This window comes from Octodon degus, unplaced genomic scaffold, assembly GCF_000260255.1.
Source record: "Octodon degus isolate 3935 unplaced genomic scaffold, OctDeg1.0 scaffold00256, whole genome shotgun sequence".
Classification (NCBI taxonomy): domain Eukaryota; kingdom Metazoa; phylum Chordata; class Mammalia; order Rodentia; family Octodontidae; genus Octodon; species Octodon degus.
Genome location: NW_004524832.1, coordinates 449,614 through 460,648, shown reverse-complemented (window position 1 = coordinate 460,648; position 11,035 = coordinate 449,614). Strand labels below are relative to the sequence as shown.

General features: G+C 38.5%; 1 long non-coding RNA gene across 1 annotated transcript in view; it reads right to left on the bottom strand.

Moving 5' to 3' along the window:
* Positions 1 to 2,946: 2,946 nt before the first annotated feature.
* The window catches only part of LOC111814023, a 104,084-nt gene continuing 95,995 nt past the window's right edge, over positions 2,947 to 11,035 (bottom strand). Inside the window, exon 3 of the long non-coding RNA XR_002819104.1 lies at positions 2,947 to 3,021. This is a non-coding gene — a long non-coding RNA (uncharacterized LOC111814023). The remainder of the gene's footprint in view (positions 3,022 to 11,035) is intronic.

Genomic DNA, 11,035 nt, shown 5'->3' with positions numbered 1-11,035 from the left:
AATGATTTGTTCTAATGATGTTTGTAAATAGGATCACAAGTCCGCATCTTGTACAGCAATTAACCACTAAGAAGAATATATGCAGTGTATTATTTTTGAAAAAAAAAGAATATCTTCAATGTTTAGATTCAAAATTGCACACTTCTCAGATGAAAAAATACAAATAGCAAATACAAATGTGAAAAAATGTTCAACAGCGTTGGTCATTCAAGAAGTGTGAATTAAAACAACAATGAGATTCCATCTCACTGCAGGAAGAAAGGCTCTCATCAAGAAGTCAGCCAGTAACATATGCTGGAGGTACTGTGGGGACAAAGGGACCCTTCTCCACTTTTGGTGGGAGTGCAGACTGCTACAACCACTGTGGAAATCAGTGTAGAGAGTCCTTTAAAAAACTGGTATTAGAGGTCTCATTCCACCCAGCTATTCCCCTCTTAGGTATTTTCCCAGAAGTACTAAAACATCATACCCCAGTGATATATGTGTACCCATGTTTATAGTGGTGCAATTTGTCATAGCTAATTCTTGGAAAAAACCAAATGCCCATCATCCAAGGAATTGATATTTTATAGAATGAAGTACTACTCATTTATAATGAAAAATAAACTAGAGGCTTTTATTTTTTTTATTTATTTTTAAATTTTATTTATTTGTTTATTTATTTATTGTGTGTGTGTGTGTGTGGCCAGCTCAGCCCACCAGGGGGTGGGGCCGGCCGGCATGTGGTGCTGGGGGATTGAACCGCGGTCCCTGTGCTTTGCTAAGCTTTTTCTAAGTAGGTGCTTTAGACCACTGAGCCATCTCACCAGCCCAAACTAGAGGCTTTTATAGGCAAATGAATGCAACTAGAGGCAGTATTGGTAAGTGAAGTAAATCAGAATTACATGTATAAACTTCATATTGTCTCCTTAGTGTAAATAACTGAAAGAGTAAATAAGATCCAAAAGGTAATATAATACATATATATATATATATATATATATATATATATATATAATGAAAGGGAAATAAATTGCTCAATAAGAAATAACTGGGGGGGAGAGAAAGGAAGGAAGAGGGAAAAAATATGCATATGCACACAAAATACCTAAGATTGTTGTACTGCTAATTTCTATTAGTTCATTCAAATGAACAGTTTGTGCTTATATTATATGATCCATTTTACATGCCTGTATCTGGTAATCTGAACAACTACTTTGAAGATAACAATATGTAATATAATAACTATTGGGGCCAGAAGATGGCTCAGTGGAAGAAGCGCTTCCCTGGCAAGGGCAAGGGCCTGAGTTCAATGCCGGTTCTGGAAAAACAAAACAAAACAAAACTGTCATTAATTTCGTATCATATTGTTTTGAAATTTCGTATCATTTTCATTGAATTTTTATCTCTTTAAAATCAGAAAATAATATCATGCTAAATATAATACTTTCTAGATATATATTGGTCTTAATGACTGTTTCCTGAGTATTGTCAGCTCTTTATTTTGGGTCACATCCTAATTGTAACTATTGATTTCACTGTGAAGTTTGAAAATAAAGTTGAAAAAATAAATCCCACAAAAATATTCCCACAATTATTCATAATAGTAAATAATACTTAGTTCTAATTTAGGATTCTGGTTGAAATTATCACCTAATCATTGAATACTAACAAAAATCATTTGTTAGTTGAAACACAAGGGCCAGGGGTACAGCTCAGGGATGTAGCCTCTGTTTGGCAAGTGGGATGTCCTGAGTTCGAATCCCCATACCAAAACAAATAAATAGAATAAAATGAAGTGCAAAATATTCACCAAAAAGAACTATGAGAAAAGAACAGGGGATAATAAAGTTTGTGCAATGTAATAGTTAAAATTTTAAGGGCCAGCCAAATAGCTCAGCAGATTAAAGTACCTGCTTAGGCAGACACAGGGGCCCAGGGTTCAATCCCTGGGTTTGCTGTGCCAGCCTCACCAGTTGGACATGCCGAGATGGCAATTGCGACTGGGTGTGGTGGCATGCCTGTAATCCCAGCTCTTGGGAGGCTGTAAACAGGAGGATCACTATGAGTCCGATCTACATAGTGAAACCCTGAAAACCCTGCACTAAATACAAATATATATATATATGATTATAGATGATCAAATATGTTTTAATTTTTCAGTTTAATTTAGACTATCGAGAAAATATATGTTCTTTTATAATAATCTAGTAAAGTCAGAGAATAGACTACAAAGCTCTGATAATACAAATCTTTCCTCTTTGTAATTTTAAAGATTCTGGAGTTATGATAGAAGGATTCATCTAGAAATAAGTGGAAAGAGCAAGCCACAATTATTATTATTCTTTAAACTTACAAATATTCTTCAAAATACCCCCCTCCCTCACGTAAAACTTAGTCTTACATATAAAGGTCTTCTGTGATACAAGGTAATTCACATACAATTCAGTACGGTCAGGTATAAACTGAGAGGCGCCATGTTAATAACTAACAACACCCTGTCTCTTCAAACTATCCAAGATTTTTCTACAAAGATTTAAAGCTGAGTGAAAAAACCCAGGAAAATATCATTTGTAAAATTATGTATTTCTATGATTCTCTCTTTCTTAATCAATAAGCACAGATACCATAGAAATAATTAGGCAGCTGAAAGAGTCTTATCTTACTGAAGAAGCCATTAGAATTACATTTTTTTTTTAACGTGTCTGGAACAGGGTCTCACATGCAGCTCGGACTCACGGTAATCCTTCTGTTTTCAGCTTCTCCAGCGCTGGGATTACAGGCGTGCGCCGCTATGCCCAGACTCTGTCACTGGTTCAGCATGCCTGGGGGTGAGGCCGGCACTGCACATGTTGCTGGGGATAGAAACCTTTCCCTCCACTTGCCTAAGAAGGCACTTAACTGCTGAAGTATCTGGCCAGCCCGAGAATTACATTCTTTTAAGTGATTCTTTTTTCCTCTTTTCATCCTGCTCTCTCTTAGCGTCGTCCTCTTCTCTTTACTTTGGGCTTCTTTGGGTTAGCTCTTCTACTAGTCCATTGTCTAGATGGTGCACAACAGTACAAAGAATATTTACATGGATGTCAGAAAATGTCCTAATAAACAAATATTTTCCTGAACACTTCCAGAGAAACACTTCTGTAATGAACACAAAATTTTAGGAACTAAAATTAACTGTGTGTGATTTAAATATTTACACTCTTGGTCAATGTATTATTGCATTAGCAGGTTCCTGTGGTCTTTGCTCTTACATGGTAAGATTCTTTCATCAAGTAAGGGTAGATGCTGGAGATTTAGTGAGTGTAGTTCCAGATTGCTGCAACAAAGAAAATGCCAAACATACCAAGTCACATGGATTTTCTGTTTCTAGTACCTACAGAGGTTTTATTTGCATCACACTGTGTCTGTCAAGGGTGCAATTTCATTATGTCTAAAATACAAAGTTTATACGTTGGTTGAAAAATACTTTATTGCTGCGGAATACTAGACAGCACCTGAGCTACCGTTAAAATGACACCAATATATTTCCTGGCTGCAGAATTGTCACAAAACTGCCATGTGTAAAAACACATGATCTGTACAGGCGAGTGAGGCAAAGCCTGCCTGAGGTGAGGTGTGCCTTAACTCCTAGTCTGCTCAGTGTCTTGTTATGCAAATCATGGGATAAGAATCTCCTTGGAAGCCTGCTTTCTTTGTAAGTAACGAATGTCCAACAAATAGGCCCTGTTTAGATTTTTGTGTTAAAAAGGCCTGGACTTTAAAGTGTTTTAGTGCATGTATTTTAACCTACACTTGACATAGTGTGACCATAAATTATGGCTTACGTTTTTTGAAAGTGGCATTAGGACATTTTAGCAAATAAAAAGTGACCACTAAAAGTGAGTCTTGATCCAGCAACATAGCTCAGTGGACTAAGTGCCAGCTTTGGCAAGCACAGAGACTAGGGTTTGATCCATGATCCCACATGCCATGCTGGCCCTGTCCTGGTGCGCTGAGCTGGTGACCAAGTCTGGGAGTGATGGTGCATGCCTACAATCCGAGCACTGGGGAGGCTGAAAACAGGAGGATCACTATGAGTCCAAGCTGCATAGTGAGACCCTGTCCTAAATACATTTTAAAAAGAAAGAAAAAATATTAAAAGTGAGTCTTACTCCAGGTGTGGTGGTGCATGTCTGTAATCGCAACACTTGGGAGGCTGAGGCTGGAGGATCCTTGTGAGTTGAAGAAAAATGTGTCTTCCTGCAAACCAGCTGGACTATGCCAGTAGTCGCAGTTCCCTATCTGCTCCTCCACCCCACCCCACTTCCTGTGCTACCTCCAGGGACCTAGTCCTGCTGTAGTTGGCTCCCCTTCCCTGGAGGTGAACAAAGATGAGTGACCCAGGAGCCCTGAGCCCACCTAACATGCAAGGAGCCAGGCTACTCCCTTAGTGGGTGCAAGAGCCCAGGTCCTAGCTCATCCTGTTTTTCTTCATTCAAATATGGGCACAGGCAATGAAAGGAGCTCAAGATTCATATTATCCATTGGTGCCCGCTCAGGTAAGCAACGTGACCTGTCCTGTACATACTGTGTTCTACCTCCCTGCATGCCGCATTTCTCCTTTGCGCTCACAGAGGCCAGGGAGGCCACAGTTCTCCTCTGGCCTCCCACAGCTATCCCTTTCCCCTGCCTCATCACGTCCTTCCAGCCATACTAAACCAACCTTTTCAAACTTGCTCCTCAGCTGACTTGTGATGGTTTAGGATTGGTGTGTTCACTGACTGAATGTCTGACCCCCATCTGGACTACCACCCACACCACCTGGGTGAGAGCAGAGCCCCTGTCAGGAGCACTGGCACAGCCTGACCTCGCCAGCTTGCTACCTCTGCTTTACAAAATTGTAAACTAAAGGTGAATTAAATGACTTGTTTGAAGTCATTTAGCTAGCAAAGTTAGGTATAACTATGTCTGCTTACAAAGGTATTAAGGATTGAGTCTCTCTAACTCAGTGGATGAAGTCCACCTCCCAGTGTGACTATTTGGAGACTTGAGGGGTAATTAAGGTAAAATGAGGAGGTAGAGGGACATGGCTAACCCAGTGAGACTTTCTTATTGGAGGAAGAAACGTGTGTGGGGTGGGCTGAAATAGTGAGGAGGCAAGTACGCAATAGGAAGCTGCTATCCACAGCCAGAAAAAGAGGCCTCAGCAAGACCAACTCTTAGAACCTTTACTGTGAACTTCCAGCCTCCAGAACTGTAAGAAAATGAAAAACGGATTTTCTTTGTTTGAGCCACCCCGTGTGTGATATTTTGGGTTTTGTTCTGGCTGCTGGAGAAGACTAATACAAGTGAAGAAAGGGGGGAGAAACAACAGGAGAGGGGAGAAGGAGGAGGAGAAACATTAGAGAAACAGAGAGGGAAAAAAAGAAGGAGGGAAGTGGCAGAGAGAGAAAGAGAGGGAGGGAAGGAAAGAAACAAGGAAAAGAAAATAACATGTAAGTTAATAATAAGAAATAATTTCCTTCCATGAATTTGGAAACAGAATAAGGCTAGGTTATTTTTCTTGTATTGTTCAGCTTTTGTTCTTCTTGGAATAAGCATGAATTAGATCATTCATAAAATGACTGCTGATCTGCTTGTGGGCATTAAAGTAAATAAAAAAGATGACTAACGAGAATCAGACCTCAACTGCAAAGGGAAGATGATTGGTTAATGTTCCTTGCTTTCTCCTCTACTTCTGGCCCCCTGTTCTTTCTGTTTCTCATCTTTCTAAATTCTTTCACTGACCAAGAGCTTCTACCGCAGAAAAATAGCAGAGTGAAACGTGAAACAGCAACTGGGAAATTTGGCTGATTGAAAAAGATTTTGTGAGGATAGAAGAGGTTTGTAAACCAGGCAAAGAGAGCTGGCAGTTGAAACACAAGTCATCATTAAGTTTTTTCTCTCATCTTGGACTTTGCTGAAGTGCCCTAAGTTCCCAGAGAGGACCTGGAAAGTTCTGTCCTTGGGGTTTCCATTCCAAGTATTGTAGTTATGCAACACAAGTGTTTTATAAAGAAACAATGATAACACAGGCTTTCTTCACTCCCTCTCTCCCAACCTCTCTCCTTCCCTCTATCTGTCCCTCTTTTTCCACCTTTCTTTCTTCTTTTCTTTTTGTGTGAATGATGCTGGTGATCAAATTCATGCCATACATATGCTAGGCAAGTGCTACTTCACTAACCTACATCCCCAGCCCTTGGTTCTTTTCGAAAACACAGGCGAAAGATTTTGGTAATATGGTGTACTTGCTGTTTGACCATAATTAGAAAAGGTATGTATAAGTACACACACACACACACACACACACACACACACACACACATCCCTACCTGGAGGTTGTCTCTCAGATTTTATATAGATTAGTTTTTTCATTCATTTGACATTTAAAGTCTCTTGTGAAGGCTACAGGAAGTAATATATTCATTCAATCAATAATTATTCTATTTACTATGTATTTGATATGGACTACAGAGTGGGAAAAAGACAGCGATTCTGCTTCATGACTCTTGTAGGCAAAGAGGATAGATCAATAAGACTTTCAAAAATCTAAATTATTACAGAATAAGAAGCTAGAAAGAAAAACTTGGGTGTTCTATAACAAAATGGAACACTGTAATGCAGAATAATCTTATGAGTTGCTGTAAATTAGAGAAGCAAAATATTTCAATATTGTAACATTTTTCTCTCAAGTCTAATATCCAATATGGTATATACATTGTAGAAATTCCAATGAAAGCTACATTGATGTTTAAACAACTGCTTTACTATTATATTATGCAAGAAAAATTTGCCTTGCAAGTCAAGAACTTAGCCATTTGATCTCTGATAATCCTTGCTCATCAAGAAAATAAAGACCTTGGCAAACACTCTCTCTGTCTCTGTCTCTTTGTCTCTCTGTCTCTCTCTGTCTGTCTGTCTTTCTCTCTGTCTCTCTGTCTCTGTGTCTCTCTGTCTGTCTCTCTCTGTCTCTCTGTCTCTTTGTCTCTCTCTCCCTCATAGGTATCATGCTAAAGTAACCCAAGAATTTGTTATCTTCCATGTTTAAGGTCCCCATTTCATTTCATCCCACCTCAGCTGAGCTATTTTTGTATTTTAGAGTCTCCCATTAGCAGTAGCATCAATTACTATTTTCAACATTAGTCAATGAGTCAAGAGAAACAAAGATTTGTTGGGGTAACTAACCAACCAACCACATCTCAGTGGCTTCACATGAAAAAATGTCTATTTCATTTATGTCATGGTTCATTCAAGTCACTCTTGTCATTATCTTTCAAATGACAGCCTTGGTATCCAGCTCATCTCTTTTTTTTCTACCAAATATGTATTTTATTTTTCCCCCATAATTTTATTGAGAAACACATAGCAATGAGACAGTTTCAAATCAAATTGGTAGGACAGTTTCAATAATGAACACATTGCATACATTCTTCCTAGTGGTTAATTGTTGTGCAAGATGCGGACTTGAGATCCTATTTACAAACACCATTAGAACAAATCCCTCTATTCATTAAGAGAATGTAACTATATATCCTAACCACTTTGAATACACAGATACAAAATGGACATTTGTATCCCCTTTTTTTGTTAAGTTCTGTTATTTGAATATTATAGTTGTGTAAACTCAGCAAAATATTCTAAGAGTCCAGTAGCCCATAATAGTATTGGGTCTTCCACTTGACTGGCAATGTCAGAAACTGTTGACCAGAGTCCCCGATTGCTCAACATAACAGCATGGCTTTACTTCTTATATTTCGTTTGTATACTTTTCTGCTGGATGGTTAAGACCAAGGTAAAGCAGGACCTATGCAACAAGAGTTGTAGCTTTTTGGTCTGATAAGGTCAGTGAAATCCCCTCAGGATTTATCCTGACCTCAGATTGTAGAACCTTTGTCAGTGTCAGCCATGTGGATGAGTCACGGCCATTGCTTGGCCAATGTGCTCTCTGTGAAAGCCTGAGAGAATGTTTTCTCTTCATGTGACTCTCCTTAGGCACACTCTACATCATCGATCACTTTCCTCTTTGGTCACATAATCTCCTTGATCAGAAAATTTGGGATACAGCTCCCCTCTTCTGATGCTGCTGCTATCTTAAATAAGTGGCCCAAAATTTTCCTGTAAAGAGATGCATGAGACTGTGTATGTAGTTTTGTAACCAAGTCACTATCATTTCTGTTCACATCCTGTTGGTTATATCTCAGCTCCAATCTATTTGGATCTAAGCTTCAGAAATGTCTTCCTCAGTCTCCAGGAGAAAGAGAGAAAGATCAGCAAACAACCACTTCACTCTTCTTCCCAACGTAAAACAGTAACAACTTCAAGTCCTGTTCCTATCCAATTAACTAAATCCAAGAGAGTATTTGTAATAATCAAAAGTATTAATTATCAGGAACTCTAGAGAAACAAGACCATATATATATATATATATATATATTATATATATAATTTGCTTAGCAGGCACAGATCTGTCAAATAAGAGGCATCGTCACTCTGAGATTTTTAATATACCCAAATGAGGCTCTGTTGCTTGCTAATCTCTGATTGTTTGCCTCCAAGGATCTCTTTTCAACTTAGAAGCCACTTCACATTGCATGGAAACAAAATTGAGGTTGAAGCCATACTCTTATCTTTTCTTTGTATCATTTTATTCCCTTGGGAAGTGTTTTGTATTTTTGTTTGCTCTCTTAATTTTGCCCAAATTTAGGGCTGGGGAGAGAGCTCAGTAGGATAAGCACTTCCCTGGCAAGCTCAAGAGTCTGAGTTCAATCCCCAGTTCCACCTCTTCTCCCACCCCGAAAAAGAAAATATTCAGAAAACATAAAGGCTAATGTTTGGGGGAACTACCCACTCAGGCCCCCCTCCTGGGACAGGAGCTTTCTTTCTCTCAATAAATATATTCTGCTCATAAAAAAAAAATATTGCCCAAATTTTTTTTTTCATTTGTGTATTTGGTACAGGGTCTCACTATGCAGCTCAGACTCAGTGATCTTTCTGTTTACAGCCTCCCCTGGGCTGGGATTATAGGCATACACCACCTTACCGGGACTTGGTTGCTGGCATAGTGCACCCTGGTGGTGGGGCAGGCTCAGCATGAGGGACCAAGAATCGAATCCTGCTCATCAGTTTTGAGAGACAATTTTTTAGGGTCCTACCATCTGGGTTGGAGGTTGTTTTCTTCTAGGGCTTGAAATGTAACACTCTAAGATCTCCTTGATTTAATGGTTTGTGTTGAGAAATCTGATGTGATTCTGATGGTTTTTCCTGCATAGGTGATTTGTTTTGTCTAACAGTTTTTAATGCTCTGCTATTGTGTTAAATTTCTAGAATCCTAATTATTATGTGCCTTTTTTCTGATCACAGCTAGTTGGAGTTCTTGGTTTCTCTGATTCCAACCAATCATATATTATCTTCTCTGCATCATCTAGCAGTTATTGAGTTGATTTCTCATGGTCCCTTGCTATTTTTAAGAAGTTTTTCATTTTATGATCACCACCTACAAGACTATCCTCCAGATCTGATATTCTGTCTTCACAATGGTGGATTCTTCTGAATATACTTCAAACAAAAATGTTAATATCCTTGATACCCATTTGCATCTCTTTTATGCCATCTAGTCCTTTCTTATGTTGGCACTCATGGTTTTCCTAAGCTTCTGCATCTAGAAATTTGTATCTATGCTAGATTTGCTGATTATTTCCTTCATGATGGTTATAATTTCTTTACTCACCTGTGTGATTATTTCTGATGTGTTTCCATCTAAGAATTTATTCATCAGTTTTGTGGCTTCTGATATAATTTGTGATATAAAATTCATGTGAGAGGATTTTTATTTCTCCCACCTCAGTGCCCTCTGGGCTTGCTTTGGCATCATGCTGCTTCTATATTTTCTCATTTTCTGTCTTTATTTTTGTTTATTCATTTTCTGTATTGAGGCTTGCAAATTGCTTAAGGTAGGTAATTTTGCTGCCAGTATCAAGATTTCTTTAAGTTATTATTATTATTCAGAGGTCTTTTCTAGGAAGAATTTTGGCCATTTATTCTTCCCCAGGAGCTTATCTCTTCTGTTTATTAGTGATGAGAGATTGAAGTCTCTTTGGCCTAGCACACAGTTGTTTGATAGTGGCTATAGTATTGTTCATAAGGCCCAGATAACCTAGATACTGGCATATAAAGAGGCTTAGTTGATAATAACAGCTTTGTCACTGTGAGTAACTTACTACAATTATTAATACCTGTAACAGCAAACCCAAACTGGAAAATGATAATCTATAGTAACTAATACTTTGTCAGCTTTAACCCTAGGTACAAGATTTAGAGTTATATAACCAAATCTAAGACAAATCAGAAAATTTTATAACTATCCCCACAATACAGAAATTTACATGTTTTCACCATAGAACAGCATTCACCCGTAGTCAAATAGAGTAGTTTGCTTGGTTTTTGTGTGTTCATTGCATGCGGCCTTGTTGACTGTCTCCTTCCTTTTGTTGTTGAGTTTAGATGCATCTAGCCTTTCCAGATACACAGTGACTTGAGCTCTTTTCCACCAACACAAGCATTTGCGAACTGAACAACTTATTTCGGAGTGCATCTTGTTTTCCTGTAATAACTCACTACACAGCCCCCCCGTAGTCCAGATGCACCAATATTGCGTTCCCCCCTTCCTTTCCTAGACTCGTCCACTCAGCAGGCCCACAGTCTGCAAGATAACAGATGTTTTGATTTATATCAGCCTGGAATTTTTAATATACAAAAATGAGGCTGTACTGATATTTGAAACTGACTGGGCTACAGGGTTAACCTAAACTAATGTCCAGCAGCATTAAACAAAAAACCAGCCAGGCATATATGAAGGTAAAGTAAGTAAACAAACCCATTTGCAGTCACTTGGTCAAGATTCTTCAATAAAGTTACTAAATTTTAGTTAGTATTTATTATATTTGGAAACAGACTTATTTGACTTATAAATCCATAAAGATTGATTCTTTTGGGGCTGGTGAGATGGCTCAGTGGTCTAAAGCACCTACTTAGAACAAGC